We start from the raw sequence: 16,665 nt of genomic DNA, 5'->3' as shown, positions 1-16,665 counted from the left end.
GAGAGAGTGGGGAGCAGAGAGAGGTAGGAGAGAAAGGGGAGACAGGCGGGGAGGGAGATGGGAAGAGAGAGAGTGGAGAGAGAGGGGGAGGGTGGAAGAGTGAGAGTGTGGAGAGGGGGAGAGAGGGGATTGAGAGAGGGGGAGAGTGAGGGAGGAGAGAGAGTGGAGATGGAGGGGGAGAGATAGAGAGGAAAGAGAGGATGGAGATTGAGGTGAAGAGCGAGAGGGAGAGAGTCTGGGGAGAGAGGGAAGAGAGTGGGGAGAGGGGAGGGGAGAGAGGGGAGAGAGATAGAGAGGGGAGAGGGAGAGAGTTGGAGAGAGAGGAGAGAGAGGGGAGTCGGAGAGAGAGGGAGCGAGAGAGAGCGGGGAGGGGTAAGATGGGGAAAGATAAAGAGAGGGGAGAGAGAGTGGGAGAGAGGAGGAGGGAGAGAGTGGGAGAGAGGGGGAGAGAGGGGGTAAGAGAGATGGGGAGAGGAAAGGGGACAGAGGGTGGGAGAGCAAGAGAGAGGAAAGGGTGAGGGAGAGAGGGGATTGAGAGAGGTGGAGAGAGGGGAGAGAGAGATAGGGGACAGCAGAGAGATAGAGAGAGGATAGACATAAGGAGGGGAGAGATAAAGAAGGGAGACATTAGCAGAACATATTAGGTCGTGTATGTCTGCATGTATCCCCTTAACTGTGTGTATATGTGCGTGTCCCTCCCTCGCTTTGTGTGTGTGTGTGTGTCCGTCCCTACTCTTTGTGTATATCCCCCTCACTGTGTGTGTTCATCTCCCCTTGCTGTGTGAGTGCATGACCGCCTTGCTGTGTGTGCGTGTGTCCATCCCTCCCCGTGCTCTCGCTGTGTGTGTGTGAGCATGTCCCTCCCTCGCTGTGTGCGCGTGTCCCTCCCTCGCTGTGCGTGTGCATGTCCCTACCTTGCTGCGTGTCTCAGCAAGCCTCTCGCTCGCTGTGTGTGTCCCTCCCTCGCTGTTTGTGCATGTGCGCATCCCTTCCTCGCTCTGTGTGTTTACGAGTCACTCCATCACAGTATGTGTTTGTGTGTCCCCCCTTCACTGCGTGTCCCTCACTCGCTGTTTGAGTGTGTGTCACTCCATCGCGTTGTGTGTATGTTTCTCTCTCGCGCTGTGTGTGTGCGTATCCCTCCCTCGCTCTGTGTGTGTATTTACGTGCGTGTCCCTCCCTCTGTGTGTGTGTGTAAGTGTGTCTCCTTCACATGCTGTGAATGTGCGGGTCCCCCTCGCTCTGTGTGTGTGTGCGTATACCCCTTCGCTGTATCTGTGTGAATGTGTCCGTCCCTCCCTCGCTGTGAGTGTGCGCGTGGCCCTGCCTCGCGTTGTTCGTGTGCATGTCCCCCCTCACTGTAACTGTGTGTGTTTGTCTGTCCCTCCGTCGCTGTGCCTGCGTCTGTGTGTGTGCCCCTCCCTCGCTCTATGTGTGTGTGCGTGTGTGTATGTGTGTGTGTGTGTCTTGGTGTGCGTGTGTGTGCGTGGCCCTCCCTCGTTGTGTTAGCATGTGTCTCCCCCCTGCTGTAAGTGTGCGTGTCCCTCTCTTGCTCTGTGTGTGTGCTTGCGTGTGTTCCTCCCTCGCTGTGTATGAGTGAGTTTCCCCCCTTGCTGGATGTGTGTGTGTCCCTCCCTCGCTCTGTGTGTGTGTGTATATGTGTGTGTGTGCGTGTGTCCCTCCCTTGCTGTGTATGTGCGTGTCGCTCCCTCGCTGCGTATGTGTGAGTTTCCCTCCTTGCTCTGTCCGTATGTGTGTGTGTGTGTGTGTGTGTCCCTCTTGGTGTGCGTGTGTGTGCTTGGCCCTCCCTCATTGTGTGAGCATGTGTCTCCCTCCTCGCTGTGTGTGTGTGTGTCCCTCTCTTGCTCTGTGTGTGTGTTTGTGTGTGTCCCTCCCTCGCTGTGTATGTATGTCCCTCCCTGGCTGTGTGTGTGCGTGTCCCTCTCTCGATGTGTGTGTCTGTGTTTGTGTGCTTCCTCATGCGCGTGTCTCTCGCCTGGTGTGTGTACATGCCCCTCCATCGCTGTGTGTGTGTGTGTCCCTCCCTCTCTCGCTGTGTGTGTGTGTGTGTGTGTGTGTGTGTGTGTGTGTGTGTGCATGTGTCCCTCCCTTGCTGTGTATGTGCGTGGCCCTCCCTCGCTGTGTATGTATGAGATCCCCCCCTTGCTGTGTGTGTGTGTGTGTGTGTGTGTGTGTGTGTGTGTGTGTGTGTCCCTCTTGGTGTGCGTTTGTGTGCTGGGCTCTCCCTCGTTTTGTGAGCATGTGTCTCCCTCCTCACTGTGTGCATGCGTATCCCTCTCTTACTCTCTGTGTGTGTTTATGTGTGTCCCTCTCTCGCTGTGTATGCATGTCCCTCCCTGGCTGTGTGTGTGCATATCCCTATCTCACTGTGTGCGTCTCTGTTTGTGTGCTTCCTCATGCACGTGTTGCTCCCTCGCTGTCTAAGTTTGTGTGTTCTTCCCTTTCTCTGTGTGTGCGTGTCACTCCCTCTCTGTGTTTGCGCGTGTCCCACCCTCACTGTGGGTGGGCGTGTCACTCCCTCACTATGTTTGAATGTCCCTCCCACGCTGTGTATGTGGATGTCCTCTCCCTCACTGCGTGTCTCATCGTGTCCCTCCTTCGCTGTGTGTGCATGTCCTTTCCTCACTGTGTCTGTGTGTGTGTGTGCGTGTGTGTCTGTGTGTGTGTCTGTGTGTCTGTGTGTGTGTTTGTGTGTGTGTCCCTTCTCTGCGTGTCTGTGCATGTCCCTCCCTCGCTCTGTGTGTGTCCATTCTTTGCATGTCTGTGCGTGTCCCTCCCTTGCTGTGTGTGTGTCCCTTCGCTGTGTGTCTGTGCGTGTCCCTCCCTTGCTGTGTGTGTGTGTGTGCGTGTGTGTGTCTGTCTATCTGTCTGTGTATGTGTGTGTGTCTCCCTCGCTCTGTGTGTGTTTCTTTCCCTCGCTCTGTGTGTGTCTCCCTCGCTGTGTGTGTGTGTCTCCCTCGCTGTGTGGGTGTCCCTCCCTCGCTGTGTGTGTGCCTGTCTCTTCCTCGTTGTGTCTGTGTGTATGTGTGTGGCGCTTCGCTGCGTGTCTGTTCGTGTCCCTCCCTCTCTATGTGTGTGTGTCCATCCCTCGGTGTGTGTGTGCCTGTCCCTCCCTCGCTGTGTGTGTGCGCATCCCACCCTTACTGTGGGTGTGCGTGTCACTCCCTCACTGTGTGTGTGCGTGTCCCTCCCACGCTGTGTATGTGTATGTCCCCTCCCTCACTGCGAGTCTCATCGTGTCACTCCCTCGCAGTGTGTGCATGTCCTTCCCTCACGGTGTTTGTGTGTGTGTGTGTGTGTGTGTGTGTCTGTGTGTGTGTGCGTGTGTGTGTGTGTCCCTTTGCTGCGTGTCTGTGCGTGTCCCTCCCTCGCTGTGCGTGTGCGTGTCCCTACCTTGCTGCATGTGTCAGCAAGTCTCTCGCTCGCTGTGTGTCCCTCCCTCGCTGTTTGTGCGTGTGCGAATCCCTTCCTGACTCTGTTTGTACGAGTCACTCCATCACAGTATGTGTTTGTGTGTCCCCCCTTCACAGCGTGTCCCTCACTCGCTGTTTGAGTGTGTGTCACTCCATCGCGTTGTGTGTATGTTTCTCTCTCACGCAGTGTGTGTTCGTATCCCTCCCTCGCTCTGTGTGTGTGTTTACGTGCGTGTCCCTCCCTCTGTGTGTGTGTGCGTGTAAGTGTGTCTCCCTCCCACGCTGTGAATGTGCGGGTCCCCCTCGCTCTGTGTGTGTGCGTATTCCCGTTCGCTGTATCTGTGTGCGTGTGTCTATCCCTCCCTCGCTGTGTGTGTGTGCGTGGCCCTCCCTCGCTGTGTTCGTGTGCGTGTCCCCCCTCACTGTAACTGTGTATGTTTGTCTGTCCTTCCCTCACTGTGCCTGTGTCTGTGTATGTGCCCCTCCCTCGCTCTATGTGTGTGTGTGTGTGTGTGTGTCTTGGTGTGCGTGTGTGTGCGTGGCCCTCCCTCGTTGTGTTAGCATGTGTCTCCCCCCTGCTGTAAGCGCGCGTGTACCTCTCTTGCTCTCTGTGTGTGTTTGTGTGTGTCCCTCCCTCACTGTGCATGAGTGAGTTTCCCCACTTGCTGTATGTGTGTGTGTCCCTCCTTCGCTCTGTGTGTGTATGTATGTGTGTGCGTGTGTGTGTGTGTCCCTCCCTCGCTGTGTATGTGCGTCTCCCTCCCTCGCTGTGTAAGTGTGAGTTTCCCTCCTTGCTCTGTGTGTATGTGTGTGTGTGTGTGTGTGTGTGTGTGTCCCTCTTGGTGTGCGTGTATGCTTGGCCCTCCCTCATTGTGTGAGCATGTGTCTCCCCCCTCGCTGTGTGTGCGTGTGTCCCTCTCTTGCTCTGTGCGTGTGTTTGTGTGTGTCCCTCCCTCGCTGTGTATGCATGTCCCTCCCTCTGTGTGTGTGTGTGTATCCCTCTCTCGCTGTGTGTGTCTGTGTTTGTGTGCTTCCTCATGCGCGTGTCTCTCCCCTGGTGTGTGTACATGTCCCTCCCTCGCTGTGTGTGTGTGTGTCCCTCTCTCGCTGTGTGTGTGTGTGTGTATGTGTGTGTGTGTGTGTGTGTGTGTGTGTATGTGTCCCTCTTGGTGTGCGTGTGTGTGCTGGGCTCTCCCTCGTTTTATGAGCATGTGTCTCCCTCCTCACTGTGTGTGCGCGTATCCCTCTCTTGCTCTGTGTGTGTGTTTGTGTGTGTCCCTCCCACGCTGTGTATGTGCATGTCCTCTCCCTCACTGCTTGTCTCATTGTGTATCTCCCTCGCTGTGTGTGCATGTCCTTCCCTCACTGTGTCTGTGTGTGTGTGTCTGTGTGTGTGTGTGTTGTGTGTGTGTGTCCCTTTGCTGCGTGTCTGTGCGTGTCCCTCCCTCGCTGAGTGTTTGTGTGTGTGTCTCCCTCGCTGTGTGTGTCCCTCCCTCACTCTGTGTGTGTGTCTCACTCGTTGTGTGTGTGTCCCTCCCTCGTTCTGTGTGTGTGTCTCCCTCGATGTGTGTGTGCGTGTCTCTTCCTCGTTGTGTGTGCTTATCCCTTTCTTGCTGTGTGTGCGTGTCCCTCCCTCGGGATGTGTGTGTGTGTGTGTGTGTCTGTCTGTCTGTCTGTCTGTCTGTCTGTGTGTCTTCCTCGCTGTGTGCGTGTCCCTGCCTCGCTCTGTGTGTGTCTCACTCGCTGTGTGTGTGTGTGCCTCCCTCGCTGTGTGGATGTCCCTCCCTCGCTTTGTGTGTGCGTGTCTCTTCCTTGTTGTGTCTGTGTGTATGTGTGTCGCCCTTCGCTGCGTGTCTGTGCGTGTCCCTCCCTCTCTATGTGTGAGTCTCCCTCCCTCGGTGTGTGTGTGCTCGCATCCACCCTTGCTGTGTCTGTGCAAGTTCCTTCCTTGCTGTGTGTGAGTGTCCCTTCCTCACTGTGTGTGTACGTATCCTTCCCTCGCTGTGTGTGTGTGTGTCACTCCCTCGCTGTGTGTGTCCCTCCCTCGTGTGTGTGTCCCTCCCTCGCTGTGTTTGTGCATGCCCTCGCCTCACTGTGTGTGGGTGTCTTTCCCTCGCTGTGTCTGTGTGTGTGTGTGTGCAGTATCATGTCCCCCCTTTGCTGTGTGTCCGTGTCCCTTCATCGCTTTGTGTGTGTGTGTCCCTCCCTCGCTGCGTGTGTGCGTGTCCCTCCCTCGCTGTGTGCCTGCGTGTAACCCCCTCATTGTGTGTGTTTGCATGTCCTTCCCTCTCTGTGTGTCTGCGTGTAGCCTCCTCACTGTGTGTGTGTTCATGTCCTTCCCTTGCTCTGTGTCTGCGTGTATCCCCCGCACTGTGTGTGTGTGGATGTTCTTCCCTCGCTGTGTGTCTGCGGGTATCCCGCTCACTGTGTGTGTGTGCATGTCCTTCCCTCTCTGTGTGTCTGTGTGTATCCCCCTCACTGTGTGTGTGTGCATGTCCTTCCCTCGCTGTGTGTCTGCGGGTATCCCCCTCACTGTGTGTGTGTGCATGTTCTTCCCTCGCTGTGTGTCTGCGGGTATCTCCCTCACTGTGTGTGTGTGCATGTCCTTCCCTCGCTGTGTGTCTGCGGGTATCCCCCTCACTGTGTGTGTATGCATGTCCTTCCCTCGCTGTGTGTCTGCGGGTATCTCCCTCACTGTGTGTGTGTATCAATCATAAATTGACTATGGTATTCAGGAATGTGTGATTTAAGTAAGGTCACCATGTGAAATGCAGGGTTTAATGTATTGGTAGAGGGGTGGGTCTGGTTAGGATGCTCTTCAGAGTTTTGGAATGGACTGGTTGGGCCGAATGGCCTGGTTGTACACTATGGCGATCCTATTCAGGTTATTGTCCAGCCCTGTCAACCATCCCCGTCTCTTACACATTGCCTTATCCCCAATATTCCCCTTAACACTGTAATCTCCTCCAGACACTAAAACACTCCTCGCCTATGTAAGCTCCAGTCCTTACAAATGTCTATCACCTCTTCCTGCTTTTAGAACCCTCTCGATAAGTATTACCATTTGGTACAGCAATCCCAATCATTGTTCCCTCTTGAATCTCCCATAAACATTTGTATCTCTGAAAACTCATCTGGACTGTCTGAACTTCCATTTGACAGTTACCTGCTGAGACCTGCTCTATATCAGTGAAGTAATTAAGTCTTGGCAACACTCACTGTCAGAATCTCCCTCCAGCTTTACGGCACTGAGGATCTGTCGAAGCTCTTTTCAACCCGACAGCCATCTCTGTGTCTGTAATCTCCTCCACCCCCCTTAATACATTCTCTCTGAGCTCCTCTGTAGACCATTAAAATCTCCCTAACACTGTCTGTATCAGTGTAACCTCCTCCAAAAACACAAACTTCCCCATCTGTGTAAATCCCTACACCAGCCCGTATCCCTCTCAGCTCCGTCTAACAATACAACCCTCCATGCCTGTGTATTCACCTTCAGTCCCTACTCACCTCCCTGTCTGTGTAACCTACTCCATGCATTTTTGCTTCAGTCTCTTCAACTGTCCCTGTCAGTGTAACCTCTTCCAGACGCGAAAACTCTCCTCTTTTTGACTTCCTCAGACCACACAACCCTCACTATCTATAACCTACTCCTGTCTGAGAAACCTACCTCGGCAAATTGCTCCAACTATTCAACTCTCCATAAGCTCCTGCGGCTCTTACATCCCTCACTATCTACCAAATCTCTTCCATTCCCTAAACACCAACAGTCTGTGGAGACCCGACCACCATCCCGAGCAGTGTAATCCTCTCAGGTTTCTGCAGTATTCCTGATCTGTCGAACTCACTCCATGCCTGTGCCTCTCCCAATCCAGTCCCTACAAAACCCACTATCGATTTAACACCCTCCTGTCACTATCACCCCATGTCAATGTAAGCTCCTCCTGTGTCTCCACCATCTACCCATCTTCATAAACTTGTCCAGCTCCTACACCACTCTCTGTTTAAACGTCACCTTCCTCTACAACTTCCTCCTGTTTGTGCTATGCTCCCTTATCTGGGAAACTGTCTCTGACCAAAATTCTTATTCCAGTGTCTGAAAAGAAATCCAGATTCCACAGCCTCCATAAGCCGAAGAACCTAAGCCTTCCTATGTGTATAAACATCTTCAGTCACGACTACCCTGCATATCTCTGTTTGTTCTTCCAGTCGATATAAACATCTTTATCTCTGTAATCTGCTCAGCTCGCTAAAACAGTCCCTGTCTGTGATCCAGCCCTGGCCTACAAACATCCTTATCCCTGTAAACTTCTCCATCCATCCCAACATTCCCATCTCCATAAACACCTGTCAGCCCTACAGCGCTCCACATGTCTGTAACCTCCTGTAGGTCTAAGATCCTCCCACCCTGTGAAACCACCTCCAGTCCCCATATCCTTCCCAATCTGGGTCCTCTGCTCCAGATCAGACCATTGCTGTATCTGTAAACACCTGCACTCCTGACAACTCTTCCCATTAGTGTAACATCGTTCAGACCCCATACTCTCCAGCTTCCTGAATCCTTTTCCTGCATTGCAACCAAAACCACATGTTTATGTAATATCCACCAGTGCTTACACCCTCCCCAACTCAATAACCACTTGCAGCCCGAACAAAACACCTCAACTGTGGAACCTCTCATTTCCCTACAATCCTCCCTCCCTCCTCAAATGCCTTCATCACCATGAAACCTCACAATAACTGAAGAGAGTGGTGGGTGGGTGGAACAGGACATTTTAACAGACTCTTGCATAGGCACATGGATTATAGCAAAATGAAGGGTATGTAAGTTAGTTTGATCTTATAGTCGGGTAAAAGATGGGCATGGCATCATGGCCGAAGGATCTTGTGTTGTACTGTTCTGTGTTCTACGTTCTGTGTGGTAAACTGGGTAATAAGCTCAGATTAATGTAAAAGGATTTGGCATTCAGGAGGAGCTATCCTTTGGATACCAAATTGGGCTTGATGGTAGGAGGCAGAGGGTGATGGAAGACATGTTGCCTTTCTGACCGGAGACATGTGACCAGCGGTGAAGTGGGTCCCCTGTTGTTTGTCATTTGGATAAATGGTTTGGATGGGAATATTGGTTTTGAGGTAAGTAAGTTTTTTGACTGACACTGAAATTGGTGGTAAAGTGGACAGTGAAGAAAGTTATCTCTGATACAATAGGACGAATAGTATACTGGGATAATGGGCTGAAGAATCGCATATTAAAGTTTAATTAGATAAATGTGAGGTGTTCCATTTTGGTGAAACAAACCAGGGTGGGACCTGTACAGTTAATGTTCGGGCCCTGGATAGTGTTGTCAGTCAGAGACCAGGGATGCAGGTAGACAATTCTTTGTAAGTGGTGGCACAGGTAGACAGGTTGATGAAGCAGGCGTTTGGGATGGTTACCTTCTTTGGGCAGAGCATTGAGAGTAGAAGTTGGGATGACATGTTGTGGCTGAACACGACATTGGTGAGGCCACCATAAAAGCATTATTGACCAGTAGGAAGTACTCATCTGGTTTACTTCCGTCCTTTAGAGAAGAACATTCTAACATTCTGACATTCTAACCTGGTCTGGCCTGCATGTGACACCAGACCCACAGCAATATGGCTGACTCTGTGCTATATTCTGGGTAATTAGCAGTGGGGCAAAGAATGTTGGTCAAATCAGTGACATCCTCATCCCATGAATGAATAAATAATAATACATATATCCCTCCCTACCTCTGCAAACACCTCCAGCTGCAGCAGTCTGTACTTGCTTTGGAACACCGTTCAGACCCTGACCACTCTCTGTAACACTCTGACCACCTCCAGCACCTTCAGCTCTCCCGGTCCCTTTTGTGACATAAAACCTTGACAATTATTCCCTCTTCCACCTGACCTCCTCCTGCGAGCAGACCCTTTGAAATCCCTTTAAAACTTACTCCTAAAACATTCTCTCATTTCAGGATTTTAAATACTTTTTGGTGATCCTCTCAGCTCAATAATAAGTAGTAGCCAGAATTTACATTGAGACTGACTCTACTTCATGATCTAAAACAAAATGCTTTCCCTGTGATGTCTTTCTTAGTGTTACCCATTTTGCCTGAGTTTCCACAAGGTTGTGATCCATTGAATATTTATGCCCACCTTTTGTTCACCCTGTAACCATATCTCTCTGGTGTCTAAACCTCTTTTATCTCAGTGTCACAAATCCATCTGCCTTATTGATAAGACTTTGTCCATTAAAAAAAACATAATTTATTCTTCCCCACAATTTCCTGTCACAAACCTATTCACTGATGTACAGTTTTAGTTAATCGCTGTTCCATCCTGTTCCTCTCTGATTGCCTTCAGCCAGGTCCCCATACTGTTCCGATGCTTCATCTTTTTTCTTTGGATTTGGAAAGCTCCTTTGACCTAGACCCTGTCGCTGCATCCTCTCTGTCAGTATAAAGCCCTGTCCATTAACCTACTGACATGATTGGCCAGGACATTGGTCCCAGCGCGGTTGCAGTGGGACCATCCTATTGGATTTTATTATAAATCAGGTAGGGGATTTGGGTGTCTCTGGCTGACCAGCCTTTATTACTGATCCCTAGCTGCCCATGAGATGAGTAGCTTGCTTGGCCATTTCAGAGGGCAATTGAGATGCAAACACTTTGCTGTGGGTATGTCGTGCAGACCAAGTGAGGGTGATCAGATCTCGTTGTCGAAAGGGCAAGTGGGCGGCCCGGTGGCTCAGTGATTAGCACTTCTGCATCACAGCACTAGCGTCCCAGGTTCGATTCCAGCCCCAGGCGACTGTGTGGAGTTTGCACATTCTCCCCGTGTCCACGTGAATTGCCTCCGGATGCTCCGGTTTCCTCCCGGAGTCCCAAGACGCACAGGTTAGGCGAATTGGCCATGCAAAATTGCCCATAATGTTAGGTGTATTAGGTCGAGGGTGATGGGTCTGAGTGGGTTACTCTTGGGCCGAAAGACCTATTTCCACACTGTATGGAATCTAATCTAAGGGATTGGGGCTTTTGTACATCAGCAATGGTTTCATATTTGTTTATGGATTGTTAATTGTATTTTTAAAAAAATTGATTTTAAATTACACCATATCTTATGATGGGATTCAAATCTACCTCCACTGAACATTAGCTGAGGTTTTGGACAAATGCCCTAACAATAATGTTACTAGGCCATCGCTTCACCTGCTCACTGCAACAGTGTATCTATGACATGGCTTGTGCACCACTGTCTTCAGTCATTTTTAACTCATATAAGAGTAATTGTCCCTGTAACCTGCTCCATTCCAGAAAGTCCCTCCACATATTTGAAACGCACTTCATTTGCCTGTGTTTGGCCCTTGTCTCTTCAAAACTTCTTCTCTCAATATACCACCCCAAATGACTTTTCCATGCTGTAATTGTTCTTGTTTCTCCTCTTGAGACTCCCCTCATCCTGAGGAAAAGGCAACTATCATTAAATTGATCTATATACCTCATTTTTTTCATAAATCTTTATAGCATCATGTCTGAACCTCCAGGCTCCAGTGAAAAAAGACTCAGCCTATCCAGCCATTTTTCCGAACCTAAGCCTTCCATACCCAGCATTATCCTGGTAAATCTCTTCTGAATGCCCTGCAACTTAATACTATCCTCCTTGTTAACTAGGCAATCAGACCTGGACAGAGTATTGCAGAACAGCCCTCACAAATATCTGTGCAATCTCATCATGACGTCCCAAATCCTCCACTCAATGGATTGAGCAATAATCAGGCATGCCAAACACTGTCTTATCCATCCTGTGATGCAAACTTCAAGAATTATGTACCTGAACCTGGAGGTCCCTCTGCTCTAAAACACTAACCGAAGCCCTAAGATTAATTGTATAAGCTCTACCTTTGTTTGTTTTATAAAATGCATTACTTCGTATTTATTCAGACTGAATTCCATCTATAGTTTTTCAGCCCATTCACTCCCTTCATCAAGATCCCTTTGTAATTTCAGAAAACATCCTTCACTGTCCATGATGCCACCCTCCAGCCTGCCAGCCTATCACACATGGCTGTCAGTAGTGCACATACCTTTGCTAGGGGCTCCTCAATTTCTTCCCTAGCATCCCACAAAGTCATGTGATACATTTAATCAAGTTCTGGAACTTGCCATAGCTTTGTGTTTTAAAATCTCCAGCACCAACTCTTCTATAACATGCACTCTTTTCAAGTCATAGAGATATACAGCATAGAAACAGACCCTTTAGTCTATAACTCGTCCAGGCTTACCAGAAGATCTAAATAAATCCATTCCCTATTCCAGCATTTGGCCCATATACGTCTACACTCTTACTATTCAGATGCCCATCCAGATACCTTTTAAATGTTGTCATTGTATCAGTCTCCATTACTTTCTCTCTCAGCTCATTCCATACACACATCACCGTGTGTGTGAAGAAGCTGTCCCTTCAGTCCCTCTGTAAACCATTCACCTCTAACCTTAAACTTATGCCCTCTATTTTTGGACTCCCCAACTTCTGGGAAAAGGCCTTGAATGCTGACCCTATCCATGCCGTTCATGTTCATATAAACCTCTGTAAGGTCATCCCGCAGTCTCCGATTCTCCAGTGACAGTAAACCCAGCTTATTCAGCAACAACCCTGGCAATATCTTGTTCATCTTTTCTGAGCCCTTTCAAGTGTCACAACATCCTTCCTGTAGCAGAGAGACGGGAGTTGCAGAGAACTCCAATTGTGTTCTAATGTGCTACACTTGTTCCCTGAGTTCCCCAGTCTTTCTCCACAGTAAATTCTGGAGTGAAAAAAATATTTAGGATCTGAGCAAATATCCTGCAGTTCCACACATCGATGGCCTCATTGATCTTTTTGTCCTGAGTTACTTATGCAGTCTTAATATACTGATACAATCACTTTTGGGTTCCCCTTTCCTTCTCTGCTGAGGCAATTTCATTTAGCCTTTCTCCATTCCTGTTTTCTACTCAAAGTGTATTCCAACAGCCCCTGTGTATCCTCAGGGATTCCCTTGATCCAGTTGGCGATACATGACATGTGCCCCCTTTTCCTTGACCAGACCCTCAATAGACAGCCAGTGTTTCCGAATGCTGTCAGCATTGACTTGCACACAAACAGGAAAATGCTGGCGCTGATCGATCACTTTATCTCACTTTTAAAATATTCTCACTTGCCAAACTTTCCTTTCCCTGTAAATAATTCCCTTCCACAATCACATTTTGAAGGTTCCTGGCTAATACAATCAAGATCGGTCAGGCTTCATTTTATAACTTGCACTTGTGGACCAGGCCTGTCCTTTTCCAAAGCTGTTTTCAAACTACTCGACCTGTGGTCACTTTGGAAAAATGCTTTCTCACTCACATCTCAGTCCCTTTCCCTATCTTAATTTCCAAGGGGAGGTCTGGTTTTGCCCCTTTCTCTTCTCAGGCCATTAACAAATTGATTGGCAGTTTTCTGGATCACAATTACCAAATTCCTCCCTTGCAAACACTGAACACTAGCAGTCCCTGTCTCGGTTTGGAAAGTTCAAAAACCATACCATAACAGCCCTATTATTATGGTTGATATTTATGATGTACCGACGAATTTTTTCCTCAGTCTGCCACAGATTATTCGGGGTCAGCAGTGATGACCCATTCTTATTTCTCAGTTCCACTAACACAGCTTCACTGGGCGATCCCACAGGAATATCCTCTCTAAGTACTGCTGTGATGATTTATGCAATCAAAACCCACCACCACACGTCCTCTCTTGAGTCCCCTTCCTGGACCATTTCCAACTTGAAGCAATGAACTGCCAGTCCTGCCACTCCCTCTGCTGTGTTTCAGTAATAACTATAATATCCCAGTCCCATATTCCAATCCATGCCTTGAGTTCATCTTCATTAGCTGTCAGCCCCCTTGCAATGAAATGAATGCAGTTTAATCATCAGTTTTCCCCCATTCCCTGATATGTTCTTGCCTACCTTGTCTGCTGAAATTGCTGTCTTTAACTCGTGTACCAGCCTCAATCTTCTTATTTGGCCTTACGTTTATTTAAGGTCCAAAATCCTGCCAGACAAGGTTATATCCTCTCAAGCAGCTCTATCAATTCACCCCACCAGGATATGGGTCCCTCTCCCGCGCCCAGTTGAGGTGCCATTCCCACCCTGTCTCCCTGTGCTGACACCTTCAGGGATCTATGGACTTGTCCAGCAAGGTCCCTATATTCCTCAGTACTCTGCAATGACCTATCGTTTATTATTTCTGTTCTTCGCTTATTGTACTTCCCCACAGAGTATTACCTCACTTCAATCAGAACTAAACTGTGCTTAGATTATCATCCGATCGACATTGGACTGCAGACGGAGACCATCCTCCTCACTGTGAACAGCACCGTCACCTTTCATGTCATCTGCAAACCGACTAATGATACCTTCTGCTTTCACATCCGAGTTATTAATGTTCAATGGTTCCTGTACTGATCTCTGTGGTACACCCGCTGGTGAAAGTATTCTATCCACCAATTTTGCATCCAATTTGCCAACTTGCCTTGGAACACAGTCCTTTTGGACCAGCCTTCCATGTTGGATCTTGTTTAAGGACTTAGTCAAGTCCATGTAAACCACATCATCTGCACTGCCTTCATCAATATACTTAAACACAATATCCAAATAAACTGAACTGAATTCCTCAGACAGTATCTTCCACTGCCAAATCCGTGACGACTAAACCGAGTTGATCCTTACCTTTGCAAGTGTCGATTCATCCTCACAATTGTTTCCAATAATTTCTTTCCCCCAGCTGTCTGACTATCTGCTCTGTAATTACCTGGCCTATCCCTGCTGCCCTTCGTGAACAAAGGAACCACATTAGCGATCCTCCAGTCATTCAGCACTTCACCTGTGGCCAGCAAAGTATTACATATATCCATCAGGGCCCCAATAATCTCTGGGTAATTAGCATGGGGTCAAAGAATGCTGGTCCAGGCAGTGACACCCACATCCCATGAATGAATAAATAAAAATGCATATATCCCTCCCTAACCTTGCAAACCCCTCCAGCTGCAGCAATCCGTACTGGCTTTGTAACACCGTTCAGGCCCTGACCACTCTCTGTAACACTCTCACCACCTCCGGCACCTTCACCTCTCCATGTTCGTATCGTGTCAATAAACCTTGACAACGATTCCCCTTCCCATTGCCCTCCTGCTGCTAGCAGACCCGTTGCAATCCCATTAAAACTTACTCTAAAACTCTCTCTCACTTCAGGATTTTAAGTACTTTGTGGTGATCTTCTCAGCCTCATAATCGAATATGATCCATTTTGTCCTGAGTGAGGGACCGGTGGGGATTTCTTGCTGAGTTTTTGTCTGTTTCAGTGGAATGTCCATTTGTTGAGTCTTTTACACTGTTCATTTCCAGACACATATTTCAGTCTGTTTAGCCTGTCTATCTTGGTCAGTTATCCTCTACAACTCATGTCATTGGCTATTTTTGTTTCTAGTTCTAGCTCGTCCTTTCTGCGTTTCACTTTGAAACTTTATATTTCTTTAAACTGCACTTTAACACAATTTCCCAGAGGATCTCTCCAGGTGTCATTATTCATTCACTAAGTTTTATCACAAAACAGTCTCTCTGAGAAAGTTATGTCCCTCGCCAGTTGCACAATGTGTTATTCTAAGAAACACTGAAAAAAATTCTCTGAACTCCTCTTCCAATATCACTGTTGTCAGTGTGATTGTCCCAGACTTTGCGAATATTGACGTTTCACTAAATGTTCACCATGCCTGTATTAAAAATTCCAATTAATTCCTATTTATTGCAGCGACGAGCCATGAAATGCTGTTTGGTGGGTGGTCTAAAACTGTTCTCCTGCTTGTGTCCTTGGCAAGTAGGAGCCAGAATTTACATTCAGACTGACTCTACTTCATGATCTGATGCCTTTCTTACGCATTATTGTTAGCGTCGTCCATTTTGCCTGAATTTGCACAAGGTTGTGAACCATTGAATATTTACGTTCCACCTTTTGTACGCCCTGTAACCACATCTCTCTGGTGTCTAAATCGTTTTGTTCACTGTGTCGCAAATCCATCTACCTTGTTGCAGAGTCTTTGTCCATTAATAAAAATCAAAATTTACTCGTTCCCATAATTTCCTGTCACAAATGGATTTGCTGATCTCCAGTTTCAGATAAACGTTGTCCCATCCTGTCCCTTTCTGTTGTCTTCAGTCACATTCGCATGCTGCTCTGATGCTTCTCGTTTTCTCTTTGGTTTTGGAAAGCTCCTTTCACCTGAAGCCTGTCCCTGCATCGTCTGTCAGTCAAAAGAACTGTCCATAAATCTACCAACATGATTGGCCGGGACCTTGTTCCACTGGAACTGTGCTGGGACCAATCTGAATGGATTTTTAAAAAGAAATCAGGTATGGAATGTGGGTGTCTCTGGCTGACTAGCCTTTATTGCCCACCCCTTGCTGCCCTTGAGCTAAGCAACTGGCTCGCCCATTTCACAGGGTAATTGAGAGGCAAACACTTTCCTTTGGGTATGTCGTGCAGACCACATGAGAGTGAACTGTTGTCTTTCTCTGAAGGTCAAGTGTTTGGATTTTTATCAATGCTTATTTATGGATTGTTAATTCCAATTTTTAAAACATATATTCATTTAAAATTCCACATGGTTAGAAGTTAGAAAGAAGAAGGGGGGTGGTCACTTTGTTGGGACTGTATTGTAGACTGTTGTAGCCCCAACAGATACCAGAGGAGCAGCTGTGTAGAGAGATTACAGATAACTATAGGAATAATAGAGGAGTGCAGGCTGGAGATTTTAACGTTCCCTGTATTGACTGGGCCACCTGGAGTATAAAAAGTCTTGGACGGAGAGCTATTTTTCAAATGTGTCCAAGGAAGGTTCCTAAATCAATATACAGAGGGCCCTACTCTACTCAGGCAGGTGCAACACTGGACCTTCCCTCCGAAAACGAGGTCGGGCAAGTGACTGAAGTGTCATTCAGAGAGCGCTTTGGGTCCAGTGCCCACAACTGTCTTCGTTTTAACATAGTTATGGAAAAAGATCAGCAGGTCCACAGATTGAAGAGGAAAACTGGAACAGGGCCAGGTTTGGGACCATTCTGCAGGATCTGGCCAGCGTCAATGCTGTGAATTTAAAATTGCACAACTGGGCGTTGTGCAACTCACTTTGGAAACGCTGGTGATCACTGTAACAG

The sequence above is a fragment of the Chiloscyllium punctatum genome, chromosome 21, assembly GCF_047496795.1.
Source record: "Chiloscyllium punctatum isolate Juve2018m chromosome 21, sChiPun1.3, whole genome shotgun sequence".
NCBI classification, from domain to species: domain Eukaryota; kingdom Metazoa; phylum Chordata; class Chondrichthyes; order Orectolobiformes; family Hemiscylliidae; genus Chiloscyllium; species Chiloscyllium punctatum.
The sequence above is the reverse complement of the archived record's forward strand: the minus strand, read 5'-3'. Positions refer to the sequence as shown.